The sequence below is a fragment of the Jaculus jaculus genome, chromosome 14 (assembly GCF_020740685.1).
Source record: "Jaculus jaculus isolate mJacJac1 chromosome 14, mJacJac1.mat.Y.cur, whole genome shotgun sequence".
Taxonomy (NCBI): Eukaryota; Metazoa; Chordata; class Mammalia; order Rodentia; family Dipodidae; genus Jaculus; species Jaculus jaculus.
The window spans coordinates 76,891,715-76,913,758 of NC_059115.1; positions in this window are offsets into that span (position 1 = coordinate 76,891,715).

The following is a 22,044-nucleotide window of genomic DNA, read 5'->3' on the forward strand; positions in this document are numbered from 1 at the left end:
TGCCATGGTATTTTCTACCATTTGATTTACCTCACACTAACAAAGCATGCCTTGGGGCATATCCTATTCAAAACTCCTCTAATTGATAAGGAGGGATGGTTGTCATTGTTTCTTCTTTATCAAACATGTGAATAGTCTCAATGTTGCTTTAGTGCCTTTTTGCATCTCTTTGGTATAGCAAAACCTTGCATTTGAGCAGTATTTGGGAAGTGAGTGAATAGTTAAAATAGTCATGAATTACAAAATATCACATGTAATGTTGCTTTCAGACTACTTTATAAATATTTTCAAAGACCATGTATCAAATACCTGTGCTTATGTTTTCATCTATTTTTATATGTCTATCTCTTGATCAATTTTTCTTCTTTAGCAGTCCTGCACTTGCCATTTCAATTTGTGTTATTCTCTTGTCTTTAACACATAAATTTAAAAATTGAAACAATAACATTCTGTCAGAATTATGTTTAAATGTGGGTAGATTCAGAACATCAGTTGGGTGAATAATGATCACTGCAGGACAAACCTAGGACTGTAAAGGAAGTTTTATTTGCAATGGCAAATAGCTCTCCAGTGGAGCTCATTTTAATTTACAAGCCAGATTATTGTAGTGAGCTAAAAAACGTTCAAAACAGTTGGGAAAATTCTGTTTTTTTCTTTTATAGATACAGGCCATATTCCTAGCTCTTGAAGATCATGCCTAGTGGTAATGATATTTTCTGGTGACTTCATGGCACCTCTGGACAAGTAGCCCCAGGATGTCATGAGCTGGCATGCTGGCTGGTGAAGTGAGTCATTCTTTAAATATTTTTTTTTAATTTTATTTATTTATTTATTTGAGAGTGACAGACACAGAGAGAAAGACAGATAAGAGGGAGAGAGAGAATGGGCGCGCCAGGGCTTCCAGCCTCTGCAAACGAACTCCAGACGCGTGCGCCCCCTTGTGCATCTGGCTAACGTGGGACCTGGGGAACTGAGCCTTGAACCAGGGTCCTTAGGCTTCACAGGCAAGCGCTTAACCGCTAAGCCATCTCTCCAGCCCGAAGTGAGTCATTCTAAGTGACACCTCTGAACTGCACAGGAAAGGTGCTTCCGAATGAGAGCTTGGCCTCTGAAGCAGCAGTTGGTGCACAACACAGATCTCTCTGCCTTGGTAAGTCATTCCATATTTGTCTTCCAGCTGTTTCAAATCCAGTCATTTATAGTTAGGAAATTATTAGTGTTCATAAAAACAGTGGAGAAGCCAGGTGTGGTGGCACACGCCTTTAATGCCAGCACTCGGGAGGCAGAGGTAGGAGGATCGCCTTGAGTTCAAGACCGTCCTGAGACTACATAGTGAATTCTAGGTCAGCCCGAGCTACAGCAAGACCCTACCTCTAAAAACAAATAAATAAACAGATAAATAAATATTAAAAAATGGAGAAAGTCAGAGAAACTGTAAGATTGGTATAGTTGAAAGAATCACTTCTCTATAATGACCATGAAGATATATGATAGAGGAGATATGTGAGATATTCAGAAAAATGCTTGACAGGTTTAATGACAGAATTGAGGGATTTACTTTTTCACACAGATGTGTTAGAATTACTTTCTGATACACCTGGAATTTAAGTGTTTCCATAAAAGATGGCTGTCAAATTTGGCTTTGAAACCATTATATAAAGACTTACTCTCAATCATTTCTATACTGCTTTCAGAGCCCTGATAACGTAATGGCCAATTAACACTTAACAAGAGTACCCAAACAACCACAAACATGGCTCAAAGATTTTCAGAAAACATTCATTCAAGCAACATTTATTGAAACCCAAAAGGTTGGAAGAATGATGTGATCCATATGTTTATCTAAATTTGCTTCCAAGTTGGAAGACATTCACTAAGCAGGAATGGACGTCCATACTGCTATTTCAGATCTTGTTACACTCCATGGGGAAACTGGAGCAAGATAACGTTACAGCGTCTACCTGGCTTGTGGGTGTTGCAAGGCAGGTGGGCAGTAGTCAGGCAGGGCATCCTCACTAAGAAGAAACGTGCGCTAAGACCAGGATGATGAGCTCACCCCACGAAGGCATGGAGGAGGGGTTTCCATGCAGAGAGGTAAGCAGCAGCCTTTGAGAGGAAGGCGAGCTTACCACGCTGAGACGGTCAGCGGCACGCCAAGGGCAGCATGGCTGAAGACAGGCTCAAAGCAATGAAGTCCTGAGACTGCAGTCATGGCAGATTCAACGTTTGTCATCAGTATAGCGGGAAGGTACGGGAGCATTATAAACCAAGGGATTAAAACAGTACTTGTGACTACAAATGGCCTCATTTTCAAGTGGACGAAGGTTGAATGGCAGATGGGAAAGCTTGCAACCAGGGAGTGCAAGTAGAAGTTTTCTGGTGGACCAGCCAGCAGCAGTGGTAAAAGGACGCCGGCAGGGGTTGAGACAGTGTACCGATAACATCCAGGATTCATTTGAGGGACAGGGTTCACTTGTGGAGGGTGTGAAAATGAGGATTTAGAGGAAGCGAAGAATCAGGTGTCCCTTTTAGAACTGCTTTGAGCAGCTGGCAAGGTGGAAAGCCTAGTACCCAGGGAAGATTGCGGGCGAGGCTGTTAGTTCTATCCTGGGCTTAAATTGGTGGTGAGGAGTAGATGTCTCCGTGACCTTCACCACGAGGCCATCTGCGGTCTCAGCAAACCCAGGATCTCTTTGGAGTCTTGCTTTTCTGCCTGCTCTTTGATCAAGGGCAAAATAGAAAAAAAAGTTGCTTATGCATTCATTAAGTATTTACTAAACATCTATGCATGAAGCCTTTATGAGGTACCGTCTTAACAGACGTGGCAGGGCACAAGATGGAGCACTGCTTTGCCTTAAGTTTTTTTCCTTGCAGGTTTAGTTTCAAGTATGTGGGTGAAGGAGTGCATGAGTCACTTCCGTTCTGTTCTAGCTGGTCCAGGCCTGGCAGCCAGTTTGCTCTCTGTTGTCTTTCTCTTCTCTGGTGCTCACTAGAAACCTTCACAAACAGACTTAGTAGCCTGAACAAACAGCATCGCCTGCCAGAGTGCTTCGGTACAAAATTATGAATACGTGATAAATGTTGCCAGTTCATTTATATTTCCTCCCTCTGATTTATCCTTTCTTTTGCCTATCATTTATTATTTTGTAAAGTATCTTACTGTATCTGAACTTGTGATGTTTATTAGAAACTGTTAAATACGGAAGCCATTCAGCATAAGCCAGCCCAACAAACACCAACATACATCTGGGTAATTGGCTTTTCCTACTTTCTTGGGGTTTCATTTGGTCAAAATGAGATTTCTAACTTAAGAAATCATCTGGCACTTCTTAGTATCTTAATGGTAAATTCTGATGCCACCTGCTTACTTTTGTGCCGTTCCTGTCTTTTCAGTAGAACATTGAATCAAAGAGAGAATCATTCATGCTTTGAACTAATTAAAATTCAGAGAAGCCAAATTTGAGATCATCACATAGAGCTCACCTGACTGCTCAGCTTTTGTTCCATCCCACCCATCCGCCCTACCTTTGCCCCAAACTGGTTTCTCCAGTTTGCATCATCAGAGTGAGCTGTGCCACAGAGAGATTACTCTTCGCTCCAGTCATAGTCTAGTTTCCTGTCTGGCAAAGAATTATTTCATGGTGGTTAATAGCAATGGTTTTAGTCAATTAGCATAGCATTTAAATCCTGGCACTGCTGTTCACAGGCTGGCTGACCTCGGGCAAGACACGCATCCTCTTTGTACCTCAATTTCCTCCTCTGTGTTTATCTGAGACTTAAGTGAGCTAATGTGGATAAAGTACTGAGAACATTTGCTCATATACCTACAACCAATTTAAGTGCAGGGTACTGTCCTAAGCTCTAGGATGAAGCAAAGGCAAATTACACAAAGATTCTGCCTTCACGAATGTATGTTGGGGCCATTCATATCCTCAATCCCCTTTCTTATTTTGTTTCCTTCCAAGATGGCTCTGGGAAAGCAGTCATTCAGGGAAAAATGTTTTATTATTTTCTTCCTTATATTTATGTTAGAATCGGAATCAATACTGCCCATCTGAAGGATCTGGCACCTCAAGGATCCCTCTCATGCCATCCCTCTGTGGTGAGACTTCTCTGCACAACTCCTTGGCCTGTTTGGGTGCATCTGCCAGCTTAGTCTGAGCCTTTTATCTCCCCCTTAGTCACATGAGGCAAGTGATAAATAAAGCAAAGTGTCTCTGATACCTGGTACAGCATTAATAATGCTTCTATTGAGGGCTTAGCTTTGATTACCAAAAGTGAGTCCCCGTAAGCAGAATCTTCAATCTGTGGAGGGGTGAGGGATGTGGACAAGTTGTTGGGTCTGTGTTTACAATATTGGTTTATTGAGCATAGTCATTAAAGTGAGGTTTTTTGTTTTTTCTCTTTTTCCCATGCTTTCCTTTTCCTTTGCTTCCTCCCAGGTTTTCCCTTTGCTGCCTTTATTAATGTTCACTTTCTCATGCTTGCAGTGGAACATGTGTGACCCCACAGACTAGGGTGGGGCAAGGAAGAAGCGTGTAGCAGAACGTGCTGAGCTGCCCTGGTTATGAGCCATGGTGGCTATTCCCGGATACCTGTGTGTCTCCTGCTTCCAATTTTGGACACCTCGGGCGGTGCCATGTTATGAACGCCTATGTTGATGGGCTTCGGGCCTTAAGAATGACGAGCATCACTTAACAATCTGTGGCTCTGACCATAGCCCATCCCTTTTGTTTCCTTATGAAACATTTAGTTATTGATCTTGTACTGTTTTGAGTTTCAGTTTTGTTTAGTCCTAAATAGAAATTAAAGGGGTAAAAAAGGTAGGAAAGAAGACCTTCTTGCAGTAGAAAAGTCAAAGACTTTCTAATATGAACCTTTAAGGGGTCTGAGCTCTTGTTGAATACCTAAAGCAAATACAGAGAGAAGAGATTCTATCAATGTTTAAGATATACACAAAATGCAAGCATTTGGCTTCACCATGTATTACACACTTCTTACTGGTGTGTGTGTGTGTGTGTGTGTGTGTGTATTTTACACAATCACACAGGCTCTTTCAGCGCCCACGCCCTCTACTGCAATGGGCTATGCTCATCTGCACTGACCAGAACAGAATGTCAGGGGACAATGCTGTCACTCTGCTGCTCTGTGAGGACTTGGCTGAGCTGGAGTCTCTTACTGATCCTAGAGCTTGCCTCTTTTTTTTTTTTTCATTCTGCAATTCTTGGGTCTCTGCTGCGCTATGGGGACTGGGCTTGCAGATCCGTGTGGCCACACGCGGCTGTTGATGCGGGTCCTGGAGCTCTAGCTTGAGCAGCGTCTCCTCTCTCCGCAGGCCCGCATGCCTCCACAGGACGCGCTCTTCCCTGCCGGGCCACCTCTCCACCTCTTCGCTTCCTTTTCTGCATTGTGATTGAGTCATTGACTAAGTTCTGTCCTTAGAAAGGTGTCAGTGTTACTCTTTTCAAGCACGGGCCCATGTTTTAGCACTGGAAGAACCCTCACGTGGCATCCTCTAGAACATTTCTTCCATGTGCAGCACACAGAGCCCTAAAAGCCGTTGTAGCTTTATTTTTCATGGTACATTTGCTGATGGGAGTTATATTTGGAGTTAAAACGTGTTTGACAGATTTATAAGGATCCTTTTAAAACTAAAATTTGAAAATGTCCTTTTGGCATATCATGTCATTCTCACTATGTGTGGAGATGTGGGAATGGAAAATGTCTTTCTGGGGAAAACAGTGACACCTGGAAGCCTTCTGTTAACTTCCAACAAAAACACTACAAAAACTGCTGATCAGCTGTTATGCAAATGTGCTTCTGTTTATCAAAAAGTACCCTGTATTTTGCTATTCTGACATACATGGGAAATTTTTTTTTATACATTTTAATATATGTTCTTTCCATGTGAATCTTTTTCATAAAAATATCCTTGATAAACTTGTACGATTATTATTTATTAAAGTAGCGGTTTATTCCTGAAATTTCCTCCTCCCAATCCTTAGTGTGCACCATGTCTCTGTGATCCTGTTCCTTATTTCTGGCTTCATTTGCTTTCTTGCTATCTCTTTCTTATTTTACTGAAGACTGTGCGAAACAGGTTCTGTGTTAACTTCACCCATTTCCCAAGCAAGGTCTTGCTTTAAAATAGTAATAGTGATTATACGAAAAGAAGAATTGCAGGCTGGAGAGATAGCTTAGTGGTTAAGGTGTTTACCTGCAAAGCCTAAGGACCCAGGCTTGATTCCCCAGTACTCACATGGGCCAGATACACATGGTGGCACTTGCATTTGGAATTCATTTGCAGTGGTTAGAGGCCCTGGTGTGCCCATTATCTATGTCTTTCTCTCTCTCTCTTTCTCTGTCTCTCAAATAAAAAAAAATAACAATAAAAGAAAAGAAGAATTGTATGCATACAGACTATACCAAACACAAGGGATAAATAGTGCTATTGTTTTTCTGATACCAACAGATGTAGCCATATGATTTTTGTAATAGATAATAAAGAAATATCTGGAATAGGTTAAACATATATGGAAGTGTGACGCTAAATTTTAAGGAGTAGTTGTACTTGACTTATACAATTTCCATGTTGATGGTGAGAATATAGCCATGATATAAACAAGCTCGTTAATGTTTTCAACTGGAAATTCACATTTAATTTGCATAATTTTTCACCATTGTTATCTAAAGCAGATGGAAGATTTATTTAAAGGAACTATTTTTGTGATATTATGAGAATTATTTGAAGTGGGTTGTTCTTGCCAACTGTCACATAGTTGGCTCCACAGATGAATGTGAAAATTATACCAATGAGTATTACTTAAGCCCTTTTATAAATTATGCCTCAATATTCAGTGTGTTGGGAAATAAAAAGTTTGTAAGAAAAAAATACCCAAAATCTTTGGTAACATAGGGGCTGTGTGAAATAAATAAAGCCCTATATTATTCCGTCTATGGTTTAATTAAAAGTCCTACAAGGATTTGTTGATTATTCTATATTCAGGATAAAAACCTGACCAGATTTGTGGGCATGTGATATTGGGCTCTGTGTGGGAGGCAGAATTAAGATCCTTGTTACAGGGTTTTTAGTCATTGTTGGTGATGGGAAAATAAAACACATGATCTCATTTTATGCCTATCTAGTGGCTGATTTTTAAATACTGAGTAGGAGGCTTTAGAATTCCAGAAACAAGGGCTTTATATAAAACTACACTAAATTTGGTTTAAAAGGGAAGGAAATACTTGGTGCCACAGATGTGTGACAGGACAATAACTAATGTAAAGATTTCAAAAGAAAATATCTTTACTTGACTTGTTTTGACATCAGCCAAATTAGGCAAACTTTTGTTTCAGCTTTTTGGGCAGCGGGAAGCCTGGTAAATTTTGAGACCTGTTGTTATTTAGGTCACTATCCTATGACGAACCATGTGTTAAAGTTCACTCTGCCTTTGACAAGCAGTATCTAGATTCTTGAGCAACAATACTAGTTTCAAGTAGTGGAAGAGAGTTGAAGTTTTTGTCAAGTAGGTGTGATGTCACCACCAGTGCAGAACCAGTGACATCCTGGTGTATTACCAAGGAGTAGCACACCGTGTCGTATAAAGGGGTCCGGGATGTTTCGTGGAGGTGACTGTAGAAGGGAATGTGGAAAGAGAGGCAGGAGCAATGCTGTTCTGTTTCTATATCAGTGTTATGACTTCACAATGCTGCAATTCTAATCTGGAGTTATTTTATGATAAGCTTCTCTCTCTGTGTTCTTTCACTAATCATATCTTCCCAGTTCTTAAAAAATATGCAACTAAAAGACACTATTTTTATACCTCTGTTGCTTAATAGTGATGAACTACTAATTTAGTTAATTCTGCCCCTTACGGCAACTTTTCCATGCCTGTGACCAGGAGGCCCGAGTCCTCCTGTTCTTTCAGAGTGTGGTCCTGTCGGATAGGCATAGGATTGTGACGTCTCATTGTTTTGAGAAGTTCCTCGTGTGCTGTGTGGTTGTGACTAGCCAATCAAAGGCTCACTGACGGGTAGGAGAGTCTGGTCTGTTCCGGAATGCATGAGCTCCCTGCAGGCACAGCGCTCTTGCTCTTGGTGGCCAAGCAGCACACGCGTAAGAGTTTCTGGTTAGAACGCCTTCACTTCACCTGTGATTACCAAGCCAAAAGTACAGTGCTCTTGAGGGTATCTACACCAGTCTCTCAGTGTGAGTGTGTGGGTCTCCTCTCACAGGTTCACATATCCTCATGGTAAGTAGCCCATCATTACTTCAGATGGATTAGTGAGTTGATGTCCTCACAAACTGGTACAGTTCTCAGACTTTAACTTGTGATTAAAAATCACACGAAACCTTCATGAATATAGTTTGCTGGGCCCCAGCTTCTGAGTTAATTACACAGTAGATGCTACGGACTTTGAAATGTGTGGCTCTCACATTCATTCACATGTTGTTCCGGTACCTAAATATGTAACTATTTGGAAATAAGACATCTAAAGAGGTAATGAAGGTGAAATGTGGTCATGAGAGTGTGGTGTAACCCAACATGACTTTCTTGTAAGAAGAGGAAGCGACACAAGAGATGTTTGTATGCAGAGAAGCCCATGTGAGTGTTACATTGTGGTCGTCTACAGGCCAATGATCAGGGGTGTGGGAGAAGCGAAGCTGCCTCCTGGTATCTTGCTATGGGGCTTCCAACCTCCACAACGGTGACACACCAGCTTGTTCCAGCCTTTCAGTCTATAATACTTCTCATGGTGATGTCAGTGACTCCTACGGTAGTCTTGTGGCAGGCTCAAGGCTTCTTTTCCAACAAGTTCCCAAACAATGTTGGCACTTGATCAGGACCACACTTAGCAAACTGTCAGGCCCAGGAGGTTTCACCAGTCCAGCTTGTTTCACATGAAGCCCCTCAAGGATCAGGGCTGAAGAAATGATTTCTAGGAATCTTTATGCTAGACAACCTGGAGTGAAGAGGTAATGGTAGAGTCTCTGACAGTGGCACCTTTCTATGCCCTGGTATTTGATAACTGAGAGGCGTATCTGGAAAACCGCTTGTGATTTCTGCATAAACAGGACAGTCCTGGAAGTGGATTTACCAGTGTTATTATTTATTTATTTACAATATTATTTTATTTTATTTGTTTCCAAGGAGAGAGGGGGTAGAATTTGTGCACCAGAACTTCTAGCCACTGTAAACAAACTCCAGATGCATGTACCACTTTGTGCATCTGGCTCTACATGGGTACTGAATTGAGCCCTGTTCATTAGGCTTTGCAGGCAAGCACCTTAACTGTTGAGCCATCTATCTAGCCCTGAGTACTATTACTTTTTATTTGTAGTTATGTGATACCAGAAACTACTTTATTTATTTATTTTTATTATATATTTTTTTGAGGTAGGAGCTCACTGTAGCCCAGGCTGTCCTACAATTCACTCTGTATTCTCAGGGTGGCCTCGAATTCAAAGTGATTCTCCTACCTCTGCCTCCCAAGTGCTGGGATTAAAGGCATGTGGCACCATGCCCGGGAAGAAGCTACATTATATTAAAGTGTAGGACGACAGAATCAGGATTAAAAAATTGGAAAGACTGAAAGAGCCACAGAGTGGGTGGCAATATCCTGAGGCATGATCCCCTTGCTCTCCCAGAGGGACTGACGGAGACTTCTGTGACCCCATAGTCAATGCCATAACCTCACTGAGGAGGCCCCAAGGCAATGGGAACAAGGATTAAGGCATGAAAGATATGACTTGTTATAATACATACCAAATGCAAAGTGAAATAAAATGGCTGTAGTTGTTGGTCAGTACAATTCAGTGTAATTCAATAAACTGTCCTGACAGTTGGCAGATAATAATAATTGAATTAACATATTACCTCTTGCACATTTACTTTAATTATTTATCTTTTATATGTTTATTATTATTATTATTAAACATATTTCTCATGGATACATCATGTGTTGGTACTCTCTTTTCCCTTGTCCTTGCCCCTATTCCAATGGGGACTCTCCTCAGTGGGGTTGCAGGTATTCCCTATGGGTTGTGGGTTATGCGTTGTGGGAGCTGCAGTTATTTTTTGGGGGGGACGGTAATTGTTTATCTTTTTAACAGTAGGGCTGAAGAGATGGCTCAACAGTTAAGTGCACTTCCTGTGCAAGCATGGAAGCCCGAGGGGCCTGAGACCCCCAGAGTTCAAATCTCCAGAGCTCATATAAATAGCTGGGCATGGCCACATGTATCTATGACCCCAGTCACGCAGGAGGTCCAGTTTATTGTTGGAGCCCTGACTCCAAGCAAAGACTCCAACTCTCAACCAGATCAGGTGGAAGAGTGAAAGGGCAGGACACAGATGCTCTGCTCAGGCAAATATATGGGGCACCCCTCCCCCACGATTTAACTGGTAAAACCCGATTTCTATTAAGACCATGACTATTCTTTCTAAACCCATGACCTTTCACATAGTAAGCAGATATTATTGCTTAGATATGTCAACTTAATTTTAAAGAATACTTCATAGTGTTAAAATGGAGAAAACTCGATGAAACATCAGGCTCTTCTGATGCCTTTATTAAGAAAAAAAGATCCCAAGTGGCATTCATAAAATTTTGGTCAAGTAGACTGGATGAACTCAGTAACTTATACTTTTAATAGAACTGGGCTCTCTGAATAAGTGCTAAATAAGAAACAATAACCTTGAGACTGTGAGAATATTAAAGATTAGCATCTGGGCAAAATGGGGAGAGATTTAACTAGACAGTGTGTCACATTTGATTTTAGCTTATCATATGAAAGTTAACAAATAACTAGTATAAATAAAACACTCATTCTGAGTTAAGCTAAACCCCTCTGCTGTTTGTGAATCTATCTATCTATCTATCTATCTATCTATCTATCTATCTATCTATCTATCTGTCAACTCTCTGTCTATCTAATCATTTATCTACATACTGTTGGAGTCAGCTTCACATTTCTGGCAGAAGACACCCAACCAAGAGCAGTTTGTGGGAGGAAAGGGTTCATTTTGGCATACTCACTCAAGGAGAAGCTCTGTGATGGCGGGGAAGGGAGGCATGAGAAGAGGGCGGACATCACCTGGCCAGCACCAGGTGGACAACAGTAGCAAGAGTGTGTGCCAAACGCTGACAAGGGGAAGCTGATTATAACAGCCACAAGCCCACCCCCAACAATACACCACCTCCAGGAGGCTCCAACTTCCAAATTGCCACCAGCCAGGAAGTTAGCATTCAGAACACATAGGTGCATGGGGAATATCTGAATCAAACCATCACATATTCCTTTCTTAAATTTCTTAAATCAATGAAAAACAGATCACAAAATAGCAATAGTAATAATAATAGTCAATATTGGGATAACAAAAGTGACAATAGTAATCCTCGTACCCACCACATTTTTACCCATGTTAAGAAACAATATGTGAGAGAAATAGAGGGGTTATATCACCTAATTATTAATAGAGGCCATGTTACCAGGGGTCTCCAAGTGTTTCCGGATACTTGGCATCTTACTCAAAGAACTGAAGAAAGGCACGTACACAAGAAGTTCAGCAGCAATAGGAAGCTTTGATCATATGCCAAAGGGGCAGTGGGATACTTGAGAGGACAGTGCTCAAGGGATCCACACCGTGATATGGGGCTTCTCACCACAGGACTGCCAGGGCCGGGTGGAATAGTTTTAGGGGCATACATGGTTTGATTGACAAGCTTGAGTTACATAAGGTTTTCTCCACTGCTCATGCTCTTTCCTATGATGCGCCTGATTTTAATCATATGTACACCCGTTGTACATGGGGGTCAGGCGGGAACATGGGCTTCTCTCTAAAGTCTCACTTAGAGGCATTGGCTTGTCGTATTGCACATGTACCCAAATCCAGGTCAGGATGGACGGCCTGTGCTGTTCCCATCCTGGTCAATCTAAGAATATATTTCAATGGGCATGGATTTTTAATAGTGGTCATGATGGGAAGAAAATCTTATTCCTGTTTGGAGCAAGGTTTATGTGAAGTTTGGTACAGTGGGTGTCCCAGCTTCCCAAGAAGTTGCTAGGTGCATTGACTAAGAGAAGGGTGTGTTTCCTGCTCAGGCCAAGCGCTGTCCTGGTTGACTAAGCCACTGTCCCTGCTTGCCTGCCTTGGCCATGTCAGCGCCCCGTCCTCTCTGCCACTCATGGCAAGGCCACACTGGGACAGGCTCCCCATGCAGGTTGAGCACATTGAAACGCAGAGCATGTCTTTGTTCTTTGTGATTTCTTTAGACAGGCTTGCTCATGGGAACTGAATATGCACAGTTATTCGTCTTCGATTTGGTGTTTAGAGAGGTCACTCCCAGGTGGTGGAAAAGCATATGTAGAGAGGACAGAGGCAGCTCAGGGGACACTGAACTTGGGAAAAGTGTACGTAGTGGGGAGATAGGTTTCACCTCATGCCTCACTTTCTCGAGATGTTGATGAGCTTTACAAAGTCGAGCCGCTTAGTAGGCTACAGAACTAGGAGAGGGGAGAGCGGGAGCGGAGCCTGCTTCTGAATGTTTCCTAACTGCTCCGCATGGCAGGCTGTGTACATCCATCCCTCAGACTGAGGCTGAGGAAAGCTAAGTCCAGGTTAAGAGGCTGGCCTTCTAGGAAGGCCACTCTGTGTCACAGTTTGGAACTTTTTTGTTTCATCAATGACCCAAGTAAACATTTTTTTTTTTTTTTTTTTTTGAGGTAGGGTCTCACTCTAGCCCAGGCTGACCTGGAATTCACTATGTAGTCTCAGGGTGGCCTCGAACTCACGGTGATCCTCCTACCTCTGCCTCCCAAGTGCTGGGATTAAAGGCGTGCGCCACCACGCCCGGCTCCAAGTAAACATTTTTGACCTCCATTGCAACTGCTCAGTACTGCTGGTATAACACCAAAGTAACCACACTCAGTATAAGAACATGTGAGTTTGTCTATGTTTCAATAAAGCTTTATTTGTGGACACTGTAAAAAGCAAAGTAAAATAGAAAGGCTGGACTTAGGCTGTGATGAATGACCCTCCCTGAAGCCATTTCCTTTGGACATATATTTGCTGCAGTAAGGATGGGCTGTGTGTCCTGAGTGCACCCCATCCTGCTACCCCCTACAACGGCTGTCAAAGAGCTGGAGTGTCCCTTAGCCTTTTACAGCACCACACTGTGATGTCATTGCATTAAACCTCAGAGCTGCTGCTGGCCTGAGAAAGAGTGAAAGCACCTGGAACCTCAGCATCCACACTTCTTACCACTTAAAGTCATTGCTATGCCTTTATAGTGCAGGAACAATTATTTCCCTTTAAATATATATTTTTTAATTTTTATGAGCATTTTCCATGATTATAAAAAAAAGCCCATGGCAATTCCTTCCCTCCCCCTCCCTTTAAATCTTATTAGAACTTTCGAATTTGGACTTGATGTGAAAAGAAGAAGCTTATGAAAGCTAAAATTTGTATTTATTTTATATCCACACACATGCATAAAATGCTCATGACAACAGAGCCTTTGCTTGCAGTAGCAGCAGATTCACCTTGAATCTGGATACAATGAACTCCTTTTATTTCCTTAAGTAAGCAGATCGCTGGCTAGATTTGCTAGAATATTTTCTCTTGTGGGTTAACAAAATAATCCATCTTATATTTTAATTATGCAAAATGATAGAAGTTGAATTCTTCATTAGTTTCTCGTTAGACATCATAGCTACATAATGCTCTGTAACGCCTGGCATGACACTGGCATGTGAGCAAGTACTTGGTTATTCTTTCACTAATCTTAGTATATTTTGTTAAGTTATTATTATTTTTTTTTTTGGTTTTTCGAGGTAGGGTCTCACTCTGGCCCAGGCTGACCTGGAATTAACTCTGTAGTCTCAGGGTGGCCTTGAACTCACGGTGATCCTCCTACCTGTGCCTCCCGAGAGCTGGGATTAAAGGCGTGCGCCACCACGCCCGGCTAAGTTATTTTTTATATTTAGGTCACCAAATGTGTAGAGAATTTCATGTTTCTATACATTCAGAGATTATTAGAACTATATCTTGATTTTTAATGTGAGTACTTGTACCTATTTATTAGCTTAACTCTTAGGTTGTTTTTTTTTTCTATGTCACAATGATTATGAAATGTTATGATTTCATTTTTATTAAATTCTAGGAAGTTTTAAATTTCCACTGTGATTTTTTTCAATGAGTCATTGTTGATTCAAAACAATATTATTTAGTAGGCAGTTACTGAGATTTCTCTTCCTATTAATTTGAAGTTTAGCTCCATATAGTCTTATAATAAACAATAAGAATTTCTTTTTTTAAAAATATTTGTTAAGGTTTGTTTTGTGGTCTATATGTGATTAATGTGAAATTCATTCTTCTACTTAGTTATGTTGACGACACTTTCTATGGTCTTTTATTAAATTGGTTAATTCTTTTTTATATATTATTTTAAAGATTTATTTTTATGTATTTATTTATTAGAGACATACACACACACACACACACACACACACAGAGAGAGAGAGAGAGAGAGAGAGAGAGAGAGAGAGAGAGAGAGAGAGAGAGAGAGGGAGGGAGGAGGAGAAAGAATGGATGTACCAGGGCTTCCAGCCACTGCAAATGAGCTCCAGACGCATATGCCACCTTGTGCATCTGGCTTACGTGGGACCTAGAGAATTGAACCTGGATGCTTAGGCTTCACAGGCAGGTGCCTTAATAGCTAACCCATCTCTCCAGTTCTAATTCTTTAATTTACAGAATTTATTTAGTTCTTTTAGTTACAAAATTTGTTTAGTCACAATTTCCTTGCTGATTTTTTTTTCTCCATGTCACTTAATATCTCCAGTTACAAACCATTTGTCATTTGTTGGTAGCTTTCTTGTCTGTATCGTGAATTGATTTCCTTACTTTGTTAATCTGCTTGAGTTCAAAATATTGTAATTGATATTTTTTAACCTTAGACTGAGTTCATTCTCTTACATTTTATCTTTCTTGGTGTGTCTGATTTCCACCCGTGGGATTGTGAGGCTATGGAGGTGTTATGGGCTGGTGTATCTTAAATCCATTCAAGCGATGGTGAGGTTATGGAGCTGTAATGGCTGTTGTCTTTGATGAGTTCACTGGTGGTGGCAGCTAACACTGGGTGCTAGGGTCAGGCAGATGAGGTCCTTTTCCTGGTTCTATTCACGTGCTATAAAAGCCAAGTCCAGCTGTTAGAGTGGCATTCATGTGAGCTTTCTGCTTGTGGGTACAGCAGGCACAGGTCGGTGGTTTGGGGAGTCAGATGGTGAGTCCAGAATGGTGGAGCAGCAGCTCAAGTCCTTCTCTTAATTCCATTCATCAACCCAGTCAAAGGCTGTTTCTCATTTGCCATCTTGAGAATTGCTTTCTTAGCTCTTTCAGCTCCCCCAAATTTAATTATTGGTAGGAGTAGAACTCCCTAGCTTCCCTTGAAACTTCATGAACAAAAACTTTGTTGTAGCTTTCAGTATTCTTCTTTGGTTTGGGATCTATGAACCTTGAGGATTATGTATTGGGCTTGTTGCTCTGGTCATGCATCTTGCTTGGGTGCTTATTTATTTCCCTCGTCTTAAGAAATTTACTCCTGTAATTTCATTAAACAGATTTCCTACTTTCCGTTTCCTACTCCATGGATTCTTAGGTTTGATATCTTGTTTAAGTCACAGAGTTCTTGGAAGTTGCTTTCATGCTTGGTCTTTTTGATTTGTCCTTTATTAATATCTGAAGATAATTTACTTTAGAGAAAAAGAGAGAATGGGCATGCCAGTGCCTCTAGCCACTGCAAACAAAACTCCAGAGGCATGCATACTTTGTGCAACTGGTTTATAGTGGTACTGGGGAATGAAACCTGGGTCCTTTAGGCTTTGCAGGCAAGCGCCTTAACCACTAAGCCATCTCTCCAGCCCTATTTCTTTAATATTATCCTGAACTAGACTATTGGTGAAATTTTACACTGTGACATAATTGAGCTTTTGTTTTTAATTTTTATTTACTTATATATTTGACAGAGAAAGAGTGAGAGAGAGAAAGAGTGAGAGAGACAGAGAGAGAGAATGGGCACGCCAGGGCCTCCAGCCACTGTAAAGGACTCCAGATGCATGCAAGCCCTTGTGCATCTGGATAATGTGGGTCCTGGGGAATCAAACCTGGGTCCTTTGGCTTTGCAGGCAAATGCCTTAACCACTAAGCCATCCCTCCAGCCCTAATTGAACTTTTATTAAAACTGCATTTCTGATTTTTTCAAATCTAAATTTGCTTGCAGAATTTCTCTAATATTGCTCACTTTTTCTCTGGCGTTGCTGTCTTTCTTTCCCTGGTCTTCAACTCATTTCCTTACCCCATTCATCTATTTTGCTGTTTCCTCTTGGAAGTCCTTGATATTTTTACCAGCAGACTCTTGAATTCTTTGTTTGGCATTCCAGTCACTTCAGTATGCTTGGGTTCAAAAACTGACTTATAGTCTTTAGGAAGCGTCAATTTTTGTCCTGATTTTTTTCCCCACATTTCTTGTGCTTCTCTATTGCAGTTTGTATATCTGAGTACTGCTTCCCATTTTATCTGGGAATCTTCTTAGTGAGGAGCCCACTCTTAAGAGTTTCATCCTTACCACCACCCAGAGTGGATAAAATAAGCCCTGGAAACAGCAAAAACAAAACAAACAAACAAACAAAAAACCCAAAACAAAAAACTCAATTTAAAATTAATCAAAGTCAACTGATATACCATAAATTGTCATAGAACAGAATGTGGCAAAAGTTATGTAGAATATGCTTTGAAGCTAAAAATATTTAAGTTAAAAATAGCAAATGAATGAGATAAGAAAAAGCGGGCAGGCAAAATGGGAAATAAAAAGTAAAAAGGTTAGCTAAATGAAAGGAAACATAATGGAGAAGTTATTATGAGCACAGCAGAAATAAGCAGATCAAAATAACTTTTGGATGCGGCCTTTGACTCCCATCAACATGTTTTAATTTAAATGACTGTTTAGTGATTTTTTTTAAAGCTATCTGTCAGTTTTATTTTCTCCATAATTTTAAAGTGAAATGTTACATGTAGTTAACTGATTTAAGTATTTTTTTGTTCATAATTAGAGAACAGTGAATATCATTAGCTTAAGATATATAATACATATTGTTCCTAATGTAATTAATAATCTAATGATAATATTATATGCTATAACACATTACCTTTAGGAGCAATTTAAATTTCTCATTGATAGCATGTTTTCTTATACAGAGCAATGAAGTGATGGAACCAGTGACTAGAAGTTTTTTTTTTTTAATTTTTTTTATTATTTATTTATTTATTTATTTGAGAGCGACAGACACAGAGAGAAAGACAGATAGAGGGAGAGAGAGAGAATGGGCGAGCCAGGGCTTCCAGCCTCTGCAAACGAACTCCAGACGCGTGCGCCCCCTTGTGCATCTGGCTAACGTGGGACCTGGGGAACCGAGCCTCGAACCGGGGTCCTTAGGCTTCACAGGCAAGCGCTTAACCGCTAAGCCATCTCTCCAGCCCATGTTTTTTTTTTTTTTTTATGTGTGATGTTCAGAAAGTACCAAGAAAAAATGGAATTCCAAGGCTAAGACCAGCTGCTATGTTTACAACTTGAAATCATTGAAAATCTCTTCACATGTGTTGGGAGGAAGGGAGTGACAGTGGAACATGAACTCTCTTTGTTTGGGTCACGGTCACAGATCCTGTTCTTAGTTTAACTGTGCATTGTTGCAGTGGGGTAGGCTTACAACAAAGGACATAGCTGGAGAATTTTGCTCCAGTTTTTGATTACTGTTCTTAAAAGACCAGGATTATCATTTCTTCCTATATTTGGCAACAAGTTTCAAGCAGTATCTCTTCAATTTCCTTCGCACCTGTTTCGTAGCTAGAAGAGAGAAGTCAACATTCATAGTTAACCCAAGTTAACTCTAAGTTCATTACTAAGCTCCTCTCTCTGTCTTTTATACTCAGTCTTCACGGTTTTGCTCAGGCTTTCCAGAGTCTTTTATTTTCTTTCCTTTTTTTTTCTTTTGAGCATGAGGACATTCATTCACTTGATTCTTTTAGTTTTTTTTTTATTAGATATGAACATATTTTGTATGTAAAGATCATATGTTGGTACCATCCTTCCCCTCCTCCCTGCTCCTTTTCTGAAGAGGCCTTCCTCGTTGGGGATGCAGGTCAACCCCATGGGGATTGTGGGTCGTGCATTATGGGGGCAGCAGTCAGTTATGGGGGAGAGGCAATGTCTCTGTGCATAATGTCCCAACTTGTGGCTCTAACAGTCTTTCCGCCCCCTCTTCCGCAAGATTCCCTGAGACATGCTGGGAGTATTTTAGGTCTACTTCAGTGATGGGCACTTAGTAGCATCTAGATCTCGGGTTTGGTAGGTGTTGAATGTCCTCAGTATCTTTCTCCTTCACCCTTGTGCTGATATCAGCTTAACTAAGACAGAAGCATTCTTGCTCATTTCCCCAGTTCCTCTGTGGTTTCAGCTGGGTCCAGGGTGAAGTGTTGGGTCATTTATCTCCTCAAGTCCAGTTCCCATCTGAAAAAGAGAAGCAGATTCTCCAATGGAGAGTGAAGTCAGCATCAGTTAAATGGGATAATCAAGGCTGAAGAGAGCTTAAGTCATTTGCCTGCAAAGCCAAAGGACCCTGGTTTGATTCCCCAGTACCCGTGTAAGCCAGCTACACAAGGGGGGGCATCCACCTCGAGTTCATTTGCAGTGGCTGGAGGCCCTACTGTCCAAAGTCTTCTGATGCCTGAGTCTTTACTGCTGTTTTCCACCAGGAGTGCTGTCCTCAGGTCTCCCTATGCTTCCTCCTTCCCATGCGCAGGTTTCTGTTTATAGGATACCTCGAAATACGCCAACCTCTATGATTATTGCAATAACTCTTGTGCCCCTGTCAGCTTCTGCTTTGACCTCAGCTTGGGCTAGGTTAACCTTAAAGTAGATCCTTATCCATTTTCTGCTGGGGTGCTGGGTAGTGGGCTGACTCCTGCAGGCTGAATTTCCCATGCTCTCAGGTCACCCGAGTTCTTGCTTCATTTGGCCAGTGAGTGGAGTTGATGCAGGGAGTGAGGAACCCCTCTTTACCTCTCCTGCCCAGGGTGCTAGGTCCAGATGTGTCTGAGTTGGCTTTGTGCTTCCAGATGATGGAAGTCTGGATATGGTAAGCTGGCCACCTTCCTTTGGCCCTCCAATCTGGCACTGATAACAGCATTTTATGCTTGATAGTCTCTGGGAAGTCTCAGGGTCATCTTTGGCTTCTCCACTGTCTTTGCTTTCAATGCTTAGATGGTTTCTTTGATTGCCCCCTGTCTAACATAATCTCAACACTGTCTTTCATGTCCTTTAGAGTCCTTGTTGCTGTCCGTAATGATGTCTGTGGTTGTCTAGACTGGCAGTGATACGATACGCTGTATTACTACTGCTTTACCTCTGCGGAATGTGAAATCCGACAGGACAGACGTGTCTTATTTACCGTTGTGTCCCCAGAAGCCAACGCAGTGCGCAGCGACTGACGCCTGTTCAATAAGTGTTTCCAGAGTGAACAGTGATGGACGTGGGGGAGGAAGGAGCAATTGCGCCTAATGACATCTGCATGTTGATTAGTCCTTTAAGCAAGGAAACTAATCAAGAAGCCGATCCTTTTACTTTTCTAATATAAATGAGAATTGGGCCCCTTTAATATGTTTTAGAAGAGAATGAGGAAAATCATGTGGGAAGTCTGATACTGATATTTAGAGTTCCAAGCTGGATCAAGTCTTTAAATCTGAACAGATTATTCCTATAAGACGGCGGTGTCCCAGTTCTTAATCAAACAGTCTTTCATGTGTTTGTGGCTTGAGACCATAATCCTAATAAGTCACAAATATTTCACTAATTCACCAATATAGTGTTCTCTAGTCTGGCTAACATCAAGAAACACGCTAGAAACTCTTACTTTTCAGATAAAATTTTTGTATCACTGTGTTCTAAATGATGTCCTAATGAATATTAAACAAAAGCTTATTTTGTTGGTGGCATCATTTTTACTGATTTTACCAGTGAAGAGGTATTTATTCTTCTAAGTGCTACTTTAAGACATGTACATAGCTATTTTTATGAAATAATCAAGACCCAAATATATTAAAGTGAAAAAGTACTATTTGTAAGTACTTTTAGAAAAACAAGACCTGATATACTATATTCATTTAGTAATTTGTTTATAAACATATCTATTTTTTCTACTCATGAATATACATTAATAAAGATTTTTGTCCATTCTAGAATCTGAAAACTAATTTTAGATTTATAATATGTATTCTATAGAGAATAAAGATAATGAATGGCTGTAATGTTAGAAGTAAATAATAGGCCAGACTCAGAAAGGTAAATAGTACATTTTTTTCTTATATGCAAATTCTAGATTAAATGTGTATGTGTTTATATGTGTATAGGTCACAAAAGTAGAAAATGGACCATGTGAGAGAAAGGATCTTGTGGGAGGCGCGAAGAGGAAAAGAAAAGAGAGAGTGGCCAGGAGTGGTGGCGCACGCCTTTAGTCTCAGCACTCGGGAGGCAGAGGCAGGAGGATCGCCAAGAGTTCGAGGCCACCCTGAGACTACATAGTAAATTCCAGGTCAGCCTGAGCTAGAGTGAAACCCTACCTCAAAAAACAAACAAACGAGAGAGAGAGAGAGAGAGAGAGAGAGAGAGAGAGAGAGAGAGAGAGAACGGGGACACATGTGACCTGAAAGCAGGGCTCTCCGTGAGGATGTAAGGACCCAGTAAGTCGTGGGTAAGGGACGATGGGATGGGTCTGAGGGAGGGGCATGAATAAGAAAAAAGTCAAGTGACCGATATGCATGAAAATGCAAATAATAAATCTCATTACTTTGTATAACTTGAAAAATAAAAGTTCACTTACGGGGAAGATTGCAGCCTGACTTACTTCGCTAGTTTAATGAATGAGCAGTGGATGAGGAAAGGCAGAATTCAGGCACAGCTCAGTGTTTCAGTCAGCAAACTGGAAGGAAATGAAGAGCTCATATGCCTGTGAGCTCACGTGGCTAACATGAGCACAGGAAGGAAAACGGCGGTTAAATCAGACTGGGAGTAAGTTACACCTGTGTCAAGACTAGTCATGTGACCTAGAGAAGCTATTCATTATTCATTTCTATATCTCAAAGGAAAAGATTATTTCCAAAATGCAGTAATACATGAGTTGCCTGGCAGAGAGCACCCGCGCTCACTCATGTTGGCTTTTATGTAAGCCTTGTTACTGTCCAGTCGAAGAAGTAAGCCAGAAAGCAGATAGCTTGCCTATGCCACGCAGAGCCCTCTGGGAGCAAGCGCCAGGACTGCGGGAAAAGCCCACATTTCAGTGGCTGGATAGAAGTCAAAGGTCAGAACAAGTAAGCAGTATCATAAAGCAAAAAGATCAAGTCACATCTTCAAACCAGAAGTCCAGGGCCAATGTAGGCAGTAGAGGCAAGTGCCATCATGGTGAATTTAGGATTTGATGTCCCTCGTCCTGCCTGCCAAGTCTCTGCAAGCACGAGGCCTCCTAGGTGGAAGGACGCTCATTCAAGGAGAAATCAGCGAGGAAGCTGCAGCTTTGGGACAGAGAACAACGTCCTAAACCTTTTGCAAAGCTCAGCACATGTTTCCCACATGCGAATTTGAGCACATGTAACATTTGCCCTCGGCTGTGGAAGCTGGTTGTGGAACTGCCCAACCCTTGGTATGCTTTGAGCAAGTTTAGCAATCAACTGTATATAAGTCAACAGATGAAGAAAATAATGACCAACAAGGATTTGCACAAATGGAGCACTGAGATTTTTTTTTAAAATCACTTACAATGTAAGCATCATAGTGATTTGATGTTGGCTAATATGGACAATAACATGAACATTGATTATACTTTAGGAAGACAATCTTTCATTTTGTTTCAATTTGTTAGTTATTTCAAGCATGTCTATTTCTTTCTTTTTGTTTTGTTTTATTTTTGAGGCAAGCCCAACAGATTGGCCCTTTTTT